The 18067-nt window shown below is 37.2% G+C and overlaps 1 pseudogene; it reads left to right on the forward strand.

The window, feature by feature from the left end:
* Window positions 1-4332: 4332 nt before the first annotated feature.
* LOC108316266 lies at window positions 4333-14370 on the forward strand (annotated as a pseudogene).
* The last annotated feature ends 3697 nt before the right edge of the window (window positions 14371-18067 follow it).

Consider the following 18067-nt stretch of genomic DNA (forward strand, 5'->3'; position numbering starts at 1 on the left):
AAAATGTGGCACATATACACCATGGAATATTATGCAGCCATCAAAAACGATGAGTTTGTGTCCTTTGTAGGGACATGGATGAACCTGGAAACCATCATTCTCAGCAAACTGACAGAAGGGCAGAAGATCAAACACCGCATGTTCTCACTCATAGGCGGGTATTGAACAATGAGAACACATGGACATAGGGAGGGGAGCACTACACACTGGGGTCATTTGGGGGGAAATAGGGGAGGGACGGTGGGGGGTAGGGAGCTGGGGGGAGATAGCAAGGGGAGAGATGCCAGATGTAGGTGATGGGGGGAAGGCAGCAAATCACACTGCCACGTGTGTACCTATGCAATAATCTTGCATGTTCTTCACATGTACCCCAAAACCTAAAATGCAATAAAATAAATAGATGGGGAAAAAAATAAAAATAAATAAATCATCCTATTAGAAAGACAAATGCACACATATGTTCATAGCTACACTATTTACAATAGCAAAGACCTGAAACCAACCCAAACGCCCAACAACAATAGACTTGACAAGGAAAATGTGGCACATATATACCATGGAATACTTTTCAGCCATAAAAAATGATGAGTTTGTGTCCTTTGTAGGGACATGGATTAATCTGGAAACCATCATTCTCAGCAAGCTGACACAAGAACAGAGAATCAAACACCACATGTTCTCACTCATAAGCGGGTGTCAAACCATGAGAACACGTAGACACAGGGAGGGGAGCACCACACACTAGAGTCTGTTGGGGGGTGCCAAGGGAGGGACAGTGAGGGGGTGGGAGGTCGGTGAGGGATAACATTGGAGAAATGCCAGATGTAGGTGACGGGGAGATGGAGGAAGCAAACCACATTGCCATGTGTGTATCTATGCAACAATCCTGCATGATCTGCATATGTACCCCAGAACCTAAAGTACAAAAAAAAAAATGTTGTATAATAAAATAAATAAATTCCAAATGAATTTTTAAAAAAGACCAAGATTTTATGGTAAACAGGTATTATTAGAGAGCTTGGTAATTTTAAAATATGGTACTTCTTATATTCTAGAATATATTTCAAAATATGAATCAACCCTAAATACAATTATATATGACAGTTTCTATTTAGGCATTTTTTAAAGTATTACATTTTACCTTGGTTTCGAGTTTCCTGGTACCAAGGTAAAATGTACCTTAAGAAAAGTTAAGTTATCTTTCCAATAAAACTATAGTAGACAAAGCCTTTATCAAATGTGTCAAGTACATGATAAATTTTAAATTATCATAGGACTAACTATGGAGGACACCTTCATACTTTCAAGGTTAATATCTTTATATACACACCTAAGGTGCTTTCCAACAAGACTTTAAAAATGGGGATTTATTATTAGCAATACATGACAGTTAATATTAGTCGCCAAAATCAAAAGCATATGTGGGTTTCACTTCTCTCAATCGGTGTCAACTCTTTAGAAAGAAAAGTGCAACATGAAGGAAACTTCTCAGATCATACCATTGGAAAAGGAAGTTAGAACTCAGTTCTAATCTGGGGAGGGAGATGGGTGCCCTTAAAACAGTGTATTGGATAGAATCCCATTAAATTGTATGATAACCAAGTTGCTACCAAAAGGCAAAGCAATAGACCACCACTTCTCCTAAAGTGATTTGAAGCCTAAAGTGGATGCTTGAATTACCACCTTTATTTACCTAGTCCCCTACCTTTGTCTACCTAGTCCACTGACCACCCTTCCTCTCTTCACACAACCTGGTCTTGCCCAGTGAACCCATCCTGATTAACCCTAGCCAGCACTATAGCTTCACTCACACTGTTCCTCTACTCAAGGATATTTTGCCTTGGGTCTATGTTCAGCAGTTGTTTCTCTCTCTCTCTCGCTCTCGCTCTCACTCTCGCTCTCATTCTTCGTGTGTGTGTGTGTGTGTGTGTGTGTGTGTGTGTGTGTGTGAGAGAGAGAGTTCTGGAGTCATTCATGCTGTGCTCAAATCCAAGATCTGCTTTTACTACCATGAAGCAGGTTAACTAACCTCATCAAGGCTCAATGGACCCATCTGTAAAATGGGAATTATAACAGAATTTACCTAATAGGGACATTGTGAAGAGAAAATGAGGCAATGCAGGTAAAGCACTCAATACAGTGCTAGTAGAAAGTGAACACACAATAAATATCACTAATTTTTTTTATGTTCATTATTTCACCAACAGAGAGGTACTTTTGTTTAGTACAAAGGCAATATATTTTATATTATTTTGTATTATTCTGCAACTATGATGACTGCAATGTTTGAACTAAAATCAGGACAAATGATCTGGCAAATCACATGCATTTACAAGGCAAAGAAATAGAAGCATTGAAATAAAAAACAGTACCAGGTAATCAGGATGGGAAAATCACTGTGCTTAGCTTTTCTAATAGAGTGAGTTTTCAGATTAACAGTATGCCAGGTTTATACATTAAGTAAAGGGGCAGGATTCTGAATTTATGAACAAGTTAAGGCAAGTATTTTCTCTTCCTGTGTGGCATGCATGAATACAGGCACTTGTGCCAAGTACTGGATTGGTGCTCTTAAGGAAAACCTTATCTCTTTTTTGTTTTGTTTTGTTTTTTGAGATGGAGTTTTGCTGTTGTCATCCAGGCTAGAATGCAGTGGGTGTGATCTTGGCTCCCTGCAACCTCCAGCTCCCAAATTCAAGCGATTCTCTTGCCTCAGCCTCCTGAGTAGCTGGATTTACAGGCACCCACCACCATGCACAGCTAATTTTTGTTTTTAGTAGAGACGGGGTTTTCCATATTGGCCAGGCTGGTCTCGAACTCCTGACCTCAGGTGATCTATCTGCCTCAACTTCCCAAAGTGCTGAGATTTCAGGAGTAAGCCACCGCACCAGGCTGGAAAACCTTATATTTACTTCCCAAAATTTGTTCTGAGAACAATATTAGAGTCAAAAACCTTCCCAATCTTGGGTAGAAGGGGCCAGAAGACAGATGGGGGAGAAGGGTAACAGTCTTACTATCATGGGAAAACTAAAGCTGGAGGTGAGCTGTTGATAGGGCAAGAGCCCTTGTTGACAAACAAAATGATCCAGAAAGGTTATGGTGTTCTAATGTCTTCATTAGACAGAATTGAGTGCTTTCAAGTCTGTTAACAGGATTATTTTGGAAAATCCCAGCTTAACTCTTAGAATTTCATCTGCTTAACTGAAACTTTGTCAATATTGTACAGGTATATTTATATTAAGTAAGGACTAAAACCTTTTGAAACCCTGCCAATAAGTAATATGTAAGACAGAGAGAGGTGGCTGAAGATTGGTAGAACAAGAAAACAGCTCCAACAGGATCTGGTTAAGTTAGAATGGCTCCTTTAAAGAGAATAGCCAGAATAGACACACCTCTAGACAAACATAAGTAAGATACACTCCAAAATCAAACACAAACACTTTTTATTATCTTACATCTTTTATAATCCATGCCCCGTTCCAAAGCATTTATGTGGATAATTGAAAAATAACCAATGTGTTTCCTTGAATCTCCATTTCTCACAGAGCTATAATACCTAAGGCAGATGCTCCATGTGCCATTAAGCACTTAACAATATCCTTTGCAAGTTATTTCAGATTTCAGAACCCCAGTTGCCTCATCTATAAGATAAGACATCTCTGTCTCTCAAAGTTGTTTAAAAATTAAACAAGAAAATGCAGGTAAAATATTCCTGGCATTTAGTAAGTAATTACAAATCAATTTTCTGCATAAATTTCCACTTTTAGAAATATCTTACCAGATTTTTATGAATAATGCTGATTTTTCTTCAATTAAAATTCTAAATTTTACTTTTCATATTTATGAGTTACACATCATTGTCTCTCTGTATGTATGTGATCACACATTTATACTTTGAAAAAAACAACAGTCAAATCTTAACAAAGTAGCAAGAAGATGGTGTTGAATGTGGCTAAACAGTCTGTATGGAGGCAACATGGGACTCAGGAATAGCCTAAAAGACTTCAAGGACTATATAACTCTTAGAAGGACGCTAATTTTTTTTTCCATCAAAAGCTACAAATGTCTCTAAACCATTTCCCATTACACCCTGAGTTACAAACAACTTGGGCAGACACATTGGCCAAGACAATTTGCAAATCACTCTTAAATAACAGAGGAATCACACCTCTGGCATATAGCATATCTAGAGAATTCAAAGCTAAGAAGATAAATAGCCTGCACAATACATATACATACAGTTTTTAGAGTCTGCATTTGAGATGCTAGGCTTTGAAAAATTGCAGAAGGAGACAGGATTCTTTTTAAGTGGAAAATCAGCTTTAACTTAAGAAAATGACCAATAAAACCTGGACAATGCAGGATGTGACCCAGCACTCTGACACTGACACACACCAGCAGGTGACTCAAAACCCGAATGGTAGAAAGAAACAAAAACACAAACTGAACAGCCCAGATCGAGCACTTCCCCGGACTACATTTATCATAATACTAATGGGTTGGAGTAAAGGACAGGCTGCTGTAAGTATCTAAAGCATTCTGTGGCTTTGTTATATGCAAATTAAACATGCAGCTATACATTTTTTCCATTGTTTAGACTAAGTTTTTCTCAAAGATGACCTGCAATTTTGTCTAATGTGATACCAAACAATATTTACAGAGAAACAATATCAATAACAGAAGATGCCCAGAGCAGTCCTTAATCCTATTTGAGATACCACCTCTTAGGCATACAGTGTTAGTATTGACTCTAGCTATTGCAATTTTCAGGACTCTCACTACAAGGTGGGATTTAGAACACTTGCGGAAGTTGACTTTCTTTATTTAGAGGCTCAGAATAATTGGTGCTCCCAGAGAAGAAAAAAACACATGGGCTTTATTGGTTTAGTAGAAAAAAATTATTTTACTGTCCCCATGCCAAATTGAAAAACAAATTATCTGCCTTTATATTTTATCTGTCTCATAAGTCTTCCTCAATGTTCAGCCCCTTATTTTTCTTCTTCCTTTGTATTCTCAGTTTCTTTTCCCAAAAGTTATTCTTCTTTTCCTCACCTTACATCAACAAGGAAATCATTTAACTGATGAGACTACTTAACCTGTTTACATTTATTTTTTAAAGACAGACTTTCCCCGGCAGTGAAATCCCTGCCAGGAAGACAACTCCACAACCACCACCACCACTCCATGACACCCCACCTTCTTATCCTTGGAGTAAGAAAACCCAGACATTTATCTGGACTTAAAAGTGTCCGTGCCTGAGAAAGTATGAGCCTCCGAGACAAGGGAGGAAATGCTGTAGACAATAGCAGAAGCTGAACAATCCGCAAATGCTCAACTTTACACCACACCCATTGGTGGAATCTGTTACCAGCAATATTCATTGCTCTAAGCACCATTATTTATTAGGGATAAAAGAGAAAAATTATCTGATTTTAAAGTCAGCTCAGCTCCAATTGTGATACATATGAAAGTAGAATATGTTTGCTTTTCTGAGCTGGAAACTAGACAGGGAAGCCCTCTGCTTTCTAAACTTTCTCTTCTCATGTACACTGAGCACAATTTGTCTCCTGAAACTCCAAGATTAATTGGAGTAATTCCAGAACAAACTGTGAAGTAATAAGGGCAGGGAACATGATGATAAACACAGGGAACAGTGTTTGGAAATTTTAACAAAATTTTCTAATAATTATATCTACAAATGAAATCTGAGTGTTTGGTCTTATAATTAGAAAAGGAAGTCTGACTAAAAGCAGGAAGTATTTGACATCTAACCTAAGTAAAATAGTGAAAAGAACAAAGAAGAATAGGAATAAGAACAATGAAAGTACCAGGTATATTCCACATCCTCAAGAAATCCCTCCTCCCTTACTTGTCTCCCCATAAGTGAAGTTATATCCCCATAATTGAAGTGAAGCTTATCTCCTCGTAAGCTTGTCTCCCCACAAGAGAAGTTGCTCTAACTCTCAGGCTCTTCTTCCTCCTTTCCATGGCATTTCTCTACTCAGTCCAGTAGCCATATATTTGCCTCTCTCCAGCTCATGTCTAACGATGCCCTAGCCATGTAGCCTGCCACACTCCCAGACATAATTCACCACTGGAGTATACAGAGCTCTGTGGTCAAATTCTCTGCAGCCTGTGGGCCAAACTAATGCCCTTCCGTGTCACTTTGGAACCTGGTCCATTGCTTTACGCTTCTAGTTTTGGAAGACAAAGTCAAATCTCAACTTTACTCCTTATTTCAACTCTCTGGGCTTCAGTCTTCATCTATAAAATGGGCTATACTGAGCCATCTTAGATAGTTTTTAGGTTTAGAAATACTTCATATACAACCCCTAGAGCAAGGCTTGGAGTGTATTAGGTACTTCATAAAGAGTAATAGCAACAGCAGTAGCAGTATAACAGCAACAATAATAATGACAATACTAGTTAATTAGAAGTAAACAATTCCATGTTATGAAATTAGTAACTTCATTAATAAAAAGTTGATCATTTATTGCAAAATATATATTGATCCAATACAATGCATACGTGTCAGAAATTTTCTAATATTATATCTAGTCTATAAACACATCTCATGAGTTAGTATGATCAGCATTTTCCAGATGAGAGGAATGAGACATGGAAGGATTAAATAATTTGTACAGGGCTAACCAGCTGTAGCATCCTTACCCTTTTTAGGCACCCAGTTGTGTCTGATCCTGGAATCCACACTCTTATTTCACCATTCTACTTTCTTTACATTGAGAAATTTGCATTCGCTTCAGTACTAGAGAAGTAGACAAAGGGCTTCTGCTACTGGAAGCTAACCCAATTCGGTTGGAAGTGTGTTCTACAATTAGAGATTTCATGGTTCAACATCTCATACAACAAATCCACAATCTTTCCCTTCTAGTAATCATCCTTCTTAAGTCAAAGTTGGTATTTGGGCTCCTCCTATCTCTCTTCCTCATTTTCATCCCTGCTCTCCTTTTCCCCTGCCCCAAGATCCTCAGTGGACACAGGTAGAAAACACTGATTGCCTGCAAAGTTCTCCTCCAAAAACACAAAAATGCTCACCCTAGCCGTCCTTCTCTGTTAAACAATGACTGTCTTTTCCTCATTAGAGCTCTTGTAAGCTTAATATCTTTCTAATTCACCAGCTGTGAGAAAGGGAAGAAATTTATTGTAACTAATTCATCATTAAAAATTACCACGTGGCAATGCATCTAGGCATACTTACTTTGCTTTTAAAGAAAACATTTAGCCACAACTGTCTACTAATTGGTCATATGTCAAACAACAAAAAAAGTATCTTGTTTTGTTTTTAAGTAAAAGAGATCAAACAATATAAAAGATTTGATGCAGAATGTCATTCTTCTAGTCTTAATACCTCACCTACAAATAAGCTTATGACACCTCCCCACATTCTAATTTAATCACTGTTCCTGATACTCCTTAGAATTCACTCACTCCATCCTCATTCAAGCATACCCAAAGAGCAAAAGGAAAAGCTCAGTTCACCTCTTTTGAAAGACAGCAAGCTTTGCTCTCAACTACCTCTTAGTCAATGCATTCGCCCTTGTATGCTTTAATCTTTTTATTGTTTTCATTATTTTGAAAAGAATACATATACATGACAAAAAAACCTACAAGAGAATATATAATAAAAATTTTTCTCACCTATAATAGACCTCTCATTTTATTCTCTAAAGGAAACTACTAACGCATTTTCTTACATACCCTTTTACATATTTATCATGAACATGCACATAGATGTATGGTTGCCCTGGAAAAACATAGGTTTGAAATGCAAGGATTCACTTATGGGTGGCTTTTCTTTTGCCTTTGCCACCTCTGAGACAGTGGAATACTGGTAATATCCACTAAAGAATGACCTTCCAAGATGCTATTTTGAGGAAATGTTTAAATGTAGAATTATTGAAATATTTATAGAATAAAAATTAACCAACTCCGCTTCATATTCCACCTTGTGTATGGCACTTCTTAGTCTATCATTTCATTCCAAATTTATGGTCACTAGGCTACTGTCATTCCTCATACTAACTATGTGATCAACAGTTCAAAAGCAGCTACTCACAGAGATAAGCTGGATATATGGTAAATGCTGTGGTGACAAGACCACAGCATTTGGAAAAGACCAACCCCGCATTTTCCAGTGTTAATCAACTGTTTATGTTGTTGGCAAGGCTTCTAGTCAACAGTAGACTATTAGTAAAGTACTGGGGAGTCAAAAGTTACATGCAGATTTTTGACTATGCAGGAAGTTGGTGCCCATAACTTCTGCATTATTCAAAGATTAACTGTAAACAGTTTTTTTCTGAATTTTCTTTGGCTATAGTAAGAAAGGGAACTATAAACAGTTTTATATCTAGCTTTTTCACTTAACAGTATGTCTGGCAGATCTTGGAATATTTGCATATACCAACTATTTTATTTTTTTTAGTTGTTACATGTTACTCTTTTTTTTAGGTATACTATAATTTATTGAACAATTTCCCTATTGATGGATATTTAGTTTGTTTTTAGCATTTTCCTAGTGCAATACCACAATGAACATAATTGTGCATATATGTTTGTATATATTTGTGAGCATATCTATAAACCAAAGGGCTCATAATTGCTGAATAAAACAGAAAGTGCATTTTTCATTTTTGACATTCTCAACTTATCTTCTAAAATGTTTGTCCAAATTACATTTCCTCCAACACTGTATAAATGTGACTGCTCCTGCATACTTTTGTCACCACAGCATTTACAATGTATCCAGCTTATCTCTGTGAGTAGCTGCTTTTGAACTGCTGATCACATAGTATGAGGAATGACAGTAGCGTAGTGACCATAAATTTGGAATGAAATGATAGCCTAAGAAGTGCCATACACAAGGTGGAATGTGAAACAGAGTTGGTTAATTTTTATTTTATAAATATTTCAATAATTCTACATTTAAACATTTCCTCAAAATAGCATCTTGGAAGGTCATTCTTTAGTGGATACTACCAGTATTCCAAATATCTTTGCAGCTCTACTTTGGGTATGAATTTCAGAGTCAGTAGCCATTCTTTTTTTACCTCTTCGGTGGTAACAGCATCTTTTAATGATAGATTTGATTTTTCTGATAGCCAAAGTTATTTGTAGCCAAATCATCTAAAACATAAAATTGGTTATCTAGCAAGATAAAATGGTTTTGATTAAAAATAAGGTGAATTTTAAAATAATGTGAGCATCATGCCTGTAATCCCAGCACTTAGGGAGGCCAAGGCAGGTGGAACACAAGGTCAGGAGATTGAGACCATCCTAGCCAACATGGTGAAAACCCGTCTCTACTAAAATACAAAAAACTAGCTGGGTGCGGTGGCGTGCACCTAAAGTTCCAGCTACTTGGGAGGCTGAGGCTTGAAGCCAGGAGGCAGAAGTTGCAGTTAGCCGAGATCACGCCACTGCACTCCAGCCTGGCAACAGAGCAGAGACTCTGTCACAAAAAAAATAATAATAATGTGAGCATATTTGTGTGTGCGCATGTGTGTGCATACACACATGCACATGTGAGAGAGGAGAGAGAGAAACTGAGAGAGAAACTAGGTCTGAATGATGTTTTCAGTGAAGAGTTTAAATATGTTTTATGCTAGTATGTGCAAAAAGTTTCCCAAGGTCACAGCCCTGAAGGACAAATCTCATTTGGATGTAGACATAGTGGTGTGTTTGCTTTAAAAGATTGATTGTTTTATAGCTATAACTCATAAAGCCTGTGATCATAAAACACCTCACTCTATCTCGAAGGCAGGCTACACTTGTGTAAATAATAGTGTCACACCCAAACTTAGCTGAGACCACTTCTGTCCCTAACATGGCCAGACTCCACATTGTACCCAAGTAGCTAGGACTACCCCTAGTTCCACATAATAAATATGAATGCTCACTTAACTAAAATAACAAGAGAAAATTTGGATTTAAAAAAATAATAATAGAGATTGTTAAGTGATGAGAAATTACTAAAAGAAATTTTAAAAACAGAAATAAGCATAATATCTGTTTGTTATAAACCGCTTTAAAATTAAAGAGAGAGAGAGAAAAGGGGAAACAACTCTGTCTTGATTCTGCATCTGCTGCTTACCAGAATGACCATACCCTGACTTGTGCCATATCCCTGTCTGGTTTCAATTCAGTTCCAACTAACTTAACTGGTCTCTTTGTCACTTTCCAGTGGCACTCTACAAATTGGCTGTTTGCTATTTTAGAAGCTTCTAATCTCTTGAAACTTTATATTCTGTACCTACTATCTCCATATTTTGTCTATCCATTCCTATCTTAATCCCCTTAAAATGTGGGATTGTAGTTTCCTAAAAAGAGACCAGACTTTAATCAGAAATTGATTAAAATCTTGGCTTTTAGTTGTGACCTCAGAAAATGCAATTAATCTTCCCAACCTTTTAAAAATTAAAAAGAAATGCACATTGTTCTAAATTGTTTGAATAATGTATCTCATTAAACAACTGAAAAAAATGATTATACAAGGCAAATGTTCATCAGTTTGGTGTATTTGTCTATGCATATGATATATAAGTGAGTTTTACAAAATGTGAACTAATTTAAGATTTATTGACTGAAATTTGCTTTGTTTCTATTTACATTTTTAGTAAATGGTTATTCAGCTTCTGCTTACACATCTATCTACAGTGACCAAGAACTACAGAATTGTAAAAATAGTCCTTTAGGTTGTTTTTATTTACTGTCATTGTAGTTGATTTTAGAAGGTTCTTCTCCATTTGTTTTAGATCTTCCTCACTCTATTTGCATCTATTTGTCCTATTTCTGTTCTCTAGAAGACAAATTAATCTAATCCCTTTGCCACATAACAGCCTTTAAAACATTAAAAGTAAGCACTCATTTCTCTCTTACTCTCTTCTTCTTCAAGCTAAACAGCTTCAGGGTTTTTTTAAATCCATCTTCTCATTCATCGTTACTTCTGGATCCCTGAACATCCTACTAACAGTACCTGCCAGCTCTTTGGCCTCTCTTACCTCTCAAGACCTCCCTCATCCCCATCACTCACCTCCTTTGGTGAAAACTCATCTCTCCCCAGCTTCTACTGAAGTTTTTACTATGTTTTCATTTCTCTCCTCAGCTACACTAGCATTTCCTCTAAGAACTGAAAAAAGACAAGAATGCCCACTCTTACCATTCTTTTTTATTAAACACAGTTTTAGAAGTCCTAGCCCAAGCAATTAGGCAAAACAAAGAAATAAAAGACAACCAAATTGGAAAGGAGGAAGCCAAACTGCCCCTGTTTGCAGATGACATTATTTTATATATAGAAAAATCTAATGACCCGACCAAAAAACTCAGAGCTGATAACAAATTCTGTAAAGTTGCAGAATCCAATATCAATATACAAAATTCAGTAGTATTTCTATACGTGACCAACAAACTAACTGAAAAAGCAATTAAGAAGGTAATCCCATTTACAATAGCTATAAAAACAATAAAATACCAAGGAATAAATGTAACCAAGGAGGTGAAATACCTCTACAAGTAAAACTACAAAACACTGATGAAAAAAACTGAAGAGGACATAAACAAATAAAAAGATATCTAATGCCCAAAGCAACCTATAGATTCAATGCAATTCCTATTAAAATACTAACGACATTCTTCACAGAAATAGAAAAAAATCCTAAAATTTATATGGAACCACAAAAGACCCAAACAACCAAAGCAATCCTTAGCAAAAAGAACCAAGCTGGAGTTATCACACTAGCAGATATCAAAGTATCCTACAAAGCTGTAGGAACCAAAATAGCATGTTACTAGTATAAAAACAGACAAAGACAGAGCAATAGAACAGAATAGAGAACTCAGAAATTAATCCACATATCTACAACCACCTGATTTTTGACAAAGGTATCAAGAACACTAAGTGGGTAAAAGACAATTTCACCAATGAATGATGCTGGGAAAACTGAATATCTATATATGGAAGAATGAAACTAGATTCCCATCTCTCACCCTATATAAATATCATTGCAAAATGGAACAAAAACCTAAATATAAGACCTGAAAAAAATAGAATTACTAGAAGAAAACATAGAAGAAATGCTTCAGGAAATTGGTCTGGGCAAAAATTTTCTGAATAATACCTTAAAAACATAGGCAACACAAACAAAAATAAACAAGTGGGATTATATCAATCCAAAAACCTTTTGTACAGCAAAGGAAGTAATCAACAGAGTGAAAATACAAACTACAGCAAGGAAGAAAATATTTGTAAACTACTCATATATATATAAGAAACTCAAACACCTCAACAGTAAATATATATATATATATATATAATCTGATTAAAGAGTAGGCAAATGATCTGAACAGACATTTCTCAAAAGAATATGCACAAATGGCCAATAAATATATGAAAAAAACTGCTCAATATCACTAATCATCAGGGAAATCCTAATTGAAGCCACAATGAGGTATCATCTCACACCAGTTAGGATGTCCATTATCAAAAAGAACAAAAAAAAAAATAACAAATTCTGGCAGGGATGTGGAGAAAAGGGAACTCTTACAGACTGCTGGTGGGAATGTAAACTAGTACAACCACTATGGAGGACAGAATGGAGGTTCCTCAAAAAACTATGAATAGAACTATGGTATGATCCAGCAATCCCATTACTAGCAATTTATCCAAAGGAAAGAAAATCATTATATCAAAGAGACATCTACAGACCATGTTTATTGCAGTACTATTTACAATAATCAAGATATGGAATCAACCCAGGCATCCAACAACAAATGAATGGACAAAGAAAACATGGTATATATACACAATGAAATATAATTAAACCATAAAAGGCAATAAAATCCTGGATAGATGCTCTTGGAGGACATTGTGTTAAGTGAAATAAGCCAGTAACAGAAATTTCCTATTAAATACAGCATGTTCTCACTCACCAACAGAAGCTAAAATAAAAGTTAATATCAAGATAAGTTCTTAATTTTGCTCTTTTCTGCCCATGGACACCGCTGAAGAAGCATCCTTGAAGTCTCTCTTCTCCCTGCGATCACGTCTAAGTCAGAGTCTCCTAAAGAGCCCAAACAGCTGAGGAAGCTCTTCATTGGAGGATTGAGCTTTGAAACAACCGATGAGAGCTTGAGAAGCCGTTTTGAGCAATGGGGAATGCTCAAGGACTGTGTGTGGTAATGAGAGATCCAAACACCAAGCACTCCAGGGGCTTTGGGTTCGTCACATATGCCACTGTGGAGGAGGTGGATGTAGCTACGAATGCAAGGCCACACAAAGTGGATGGAAGAGTTGTGGAACCAAAGAGAGCTGTCTCAAGAGAAAATTCTCAAAGACCAGATGCCCACTTAACTGTGAAAAAAAATTTGTTGGTGGCATTAAAGAAGATGCTAAAGAACATCACCTAAGAGATTATTTTGAACAGTATGGAAAAATTGAAGTGATTGAAATCATGACTGACCAAGGCAGTGGCAAGAAAAGGGGTTTTGCCTTTGTAACCTTTGACACCCATGACTCTGTGAATAAGACTGTCATTCAGAAATACCATACTGTGGATGGGCACGGCTGTGAAGTTAGGAAAGCCCTGTCAAAGCAAGAAATGGCTAGTGCTTCATCCAGCTAAGGAGGTCGAAGTGGCTCTGGAAACTTTGGTGGTGGTCGTGGAAGTAGTTTTTGTGGGAATGACAACTTTGGTCATGGAGGAAACTTCAGTGGTCATGGTGGCTTTGGTAGCAGCCATGGTGGTGGTGGTGGATATGGTGGCAGTGGGGATGGCTATAATGGATTTGGTAATGATGGAAGCAATTTTGAAGGTGGTGGAAGCTACAATGATTTTGGCAATTACAACAATCAGTCTTCAAATTTTGGAACCACGAAGGAAGGAAACTTTGGAGGCAGAAGTTCTGGCCCCTATGGTGGTGGCAGCCAATACTTTGCCAAACCACAAAACCAAGGTGGTTATGGCAGTTCCAGTAGTAGCAGTAGCTATGGCAGTGGCAGAAGATTTTAATTAGGAAACAAAGCTTAACAAGAGAGGAGAGCCAGAGAAGTGACAGGGAAGCTACAGGTTACAACAGATTTGTGAACTCAGCCAAGTACGGTGGTGGCAGGGCCTAGCTGCTATAAAGAAGACATGCTTTAGACAAATACTCATGTGTATGGGCAAAAAACTCAAGGACTGTATTTGTGACTAACTGTATAACAGGTTATTTTAGTTTCTGTTCTGTGGAAAGTGTAAAGCATTCCAACAAAGGGTTTTAATGTAGATTTTTTTTTTTTTGCACCCATGTTGTTGATAGCTAAATGTAATAATCTGATGGTGACACTGAATAAATATCTTTTTTAAAAAAAGTTAATCTCATAGAAGTAAAAAGTAGAACAAATGATCCTAGAAGCTAAGAAAAGTAAGGGGAAGGGAGGGATAGGGAGAGATTTGTTAAAGAATACAAAATTATAGCTAGAAAGAATAATTTCTGGTGTTCTATGCCACTATAGGATGACTGGATATGCTAATTACCCTAACCTGATCACTATATATTATATATAGCAAAGCACCACTATATACCCTATGAATTTTGTACAGTTATTATTTTTTTATTTTTAAAAGAATAAAAATAACTGAGCAGAGCATCAGAACCCTTAAAAGAGAATGCGTCTTGTGTTTCTTTTTGAACAGTCTCTACGCATCTACTCATCACCCTTGCCATTATCAATCCTATAGGAGGGTATCTCAAATTTATCTCCAAGTTAGTTTGCTTAAGGTAAGTAGCTATTTCCTCTTTTTTTGTAACCAATACATTCCATGTGCATTGTTTTGCACATGCCAGAAAGAAGGACATATATCAATATGTTATTACTGGATAACTTTTATTTTTTTATTTTGTTTATCCACATGTTTACCTTTCTTGTGACTTTTTAATATTTTTGAAACAAGGTTTTATTTGTGCTTTAAACCATGAGTAGAGAGATATAAGTTCCATTCCTGGTTCTGTCACAGCTTTGATCTATATGCTTGGGCAAATCACTTTTGATCTTTTTGCGTTTCAATTTCCTAATCTGTAAAAGGAGAAGGAAAAGGTAGAAGTGCTTACAACAGAGACAGTAATACCATATAATCCTGGAGCCCTTGACACTTTATAAAGCACTTGCATATGCAGTAGCTCATTAAGAAATACACATTAGTATCTCCCATGCTCTCAGCCTCATTTAAAAATTATTTAACCTGATTTGCAAAAACAGCTGACCAGTATGCTGCAAAGTATAAATCTTGACTCTGGTCCTAGCCTCCATGTAGCAGAAAGCTTCAAAGTCCTCAATAGTTAATGCATCCCACAATGTTCAACTTGCTACTTGTAAGATACTGAGAAGAAAGAGAAAAGGAAAGAATAAAATGACGGCAATCATATTTACGAAACATCTAAAATATAGATCATTATAATGTATATATCATTCTAACTCATTGAATCTTCACAACAACCTAACTGGAAGGTTTACTTCCCATATTTCAGAGATAATTTTCTCATAAAGGGTTGATATCAGTGCCCAAGATCACACAGTATATGAAAGTCTAGCTGAGTCCAAGCTCAAATTCATGCTAAAGTTCTATGCCACCTCACTGAGTTTGAGAGCCACTGGGTTGGGGTGTTGGTTATTGTTTTAACTTCCGCTAAACCTCAAGCCCACTGAAGAACTCTGCTTCATAAATGGTACCAAGAACATAATGCAATGAGGAAAAATATTTTACTACAAACAACTAGCCTATAGATGGCGACAGCTTTCAATCATTTCTGACCCAGACTGGCTCTCATCATGAAAGCTTTAATCCAAAAATATCACTTTATGTCAAATGTGCCCTGAAATAGCCATATCTCCCAAATTCTATCAGGTAAGTGACTGAGACAGCAATTGATCAATGATAATTCTTCCATATCTACAGTGCAATAGAGAACAAACACTTCTGAAGGATGGTCATTGCTCCATATAATAAATATTGGCAGTGAATGAGGTCATGACTCTTTTTTCCTCCTTGTGCTTCCTCATTTCTCTTTCACTAACACACTTTTTCGCTCCCCTAACTTGATGAATTATAGCCCCAAGGGCACATGAGAGTAAAGTCAGCATAATATACATTGCTAAAAAGTTTCAGTCAAATGGAACTTGACTGCCTCTTCAAAGAAAGTAGCATAAAAAGGAAAGAGCAATGAATTTATTGTGTTTGCCTAACTCCATTAAATTGGAATGCTTGGCCTTGAATAAGAAAAATCATAATTACATGTTGAGATATATCTGTATTATCTTCATGTAATCTTAATGAGTACTTACTAGATGCCAGGCACAGGCATAGTATACTATATATTATTGCACTTGGGCCTCACAATAATCCTACAAGACAGGCACAGTTATTATACCCAAATTGAAAGAAGAAACCGAAGCACAAAATTTTACATAACTTTCCTAATGTCACAGAGCAAAAACAAACAAAAAATGATAGCATAATGATTCATACTCCAGCAGCCTGATTCCAATGCCCACGCTTTCTGAAAGCAAGATCCTAATTGCCAAAGGACAATGGTCAGATAGGCAGGTATGCACCCCTAAATAAGAACTTTTTCTTTATTCATTTTCATGATATCTCCCCATCCATTTAAATAATCCTATATTCAGCAGTTCATGTGATGAAAATGGACAAAAGGATTAGAGCATGCTAAACAGCAAAGGCCACTGTGATCACACGTGAATTTCAGCAGCAGAGTCACTCACCTGTTGGATCACAGATCATACTTGCACTGGAATTGCCCTGAGCTAACTTATGGTGAATATACTTAAGGGACTATGTTTTATTCTTCTTATTACTTATACTCCAAGTCTAAACTGTGAGACATACAGCTGTTAAAAAGGAAAGATAGAGGGAAACCATCAGCCTACGGAACAACTGTCACTGATTTGTTGCGGAGGATAAAGTTCATAAACCTTTTAACTCCACAGAGGGTCTTCTCCTTCCATAAAGTTACTCTTCCAAAAGCCAAGGACTGAGAAGGAATGATGAAAGAAAAACAGGTTCCTTGTTTTCTCGAGTGGCTCATTGACATCTTTGAGATTTTTCAAACTAAGTGACACCCATTTAGCTGGCTATGCCTTTCATAGCAACAATTTTCTTTGGGTACTTTCTTCCTGTTGATAGGGAGTGGAGTGGGGTGGGGCAAAGAACATGCCATAATAGGAGTTTCTCTCTCTCTCTCTCTCTCTCTCTCTCTCTCCCTCCCACCATCCCACCCGCCCTCCTTTCTCTTTCTCTCTCTCTCTGTCACTCCTCTCTCCCCATTTTCACTTTTAGTGCATGTAGCATAAGAGTGAGCCTATTTGCACAGCTAATTGAAGGTGACTGTGTGGTGCAACTAAATGGCAATCACATAACAAGGGAGCCAGCAAAGCACAACCCTGGGCAACTCTCTCCTTTGTTAGAAACATCTGCCAAGAAGGCATGTGATTATCTTAAGATAGCACAATCCTAGGAGTCAGAAAGTCAGGATCCGAGTGCTAACCATCCTGCAGTGTTAGGCAAGCTCCTTCCCCTGTTGAGACTCCAATTGCCTCACTGTTATAAGACATAAAATCTCATTAGATCGGCAAGAGGAACTAATGAACATCACACACAGGCACACACGTTCTGGTAAACTCCAGAGGCCTGTGCCAAATGCTGTTGTGAGTTTATTTTTTAAAGGTTTGGACTTGCCTCTCATTCTAACCAGGAGTTTGTCCTTGATCCTTGAACTTCTTCCCAGGGCCGGGAGAGGTAAAAATCTGAAATTGCCTTGGGTGTGACCCCAGTCAGTCTTGCTAATAAACATTCCTTCCTGTTTCTCCACAGTGACAAAGGAGGAGGGCAGCAAGGTCGGAGGAGAGCGGCAGGGACCACACCAAGTGAGGACCTCAGCAGGGGATAGCAAGAGTTTGCTCAAGCTGAGTCAGCCCCCTGTTTTTTCCTATTTAAATGATTCACTTGCTCAGGCAAACCAGTCCAGAGATGTATGAATCCCCCTCTGCCTCTCCCATGAG

Source organism: Cebus imitator, unplaced genomic scaffold (assembly GCF_001604975.1).
Source record: "Cebus imitator isolate Cc_AM_T3 unplaced genomic scaffold, Cebus_imitator-1.0 Scaffold186, whole genome shotgun sequence".
Taxonomy (NCBI): Eukaryota; Metazoa; Chordata; class Mammalia; order Primates; family Cebidae; genus Cebus; species Cebus imitator.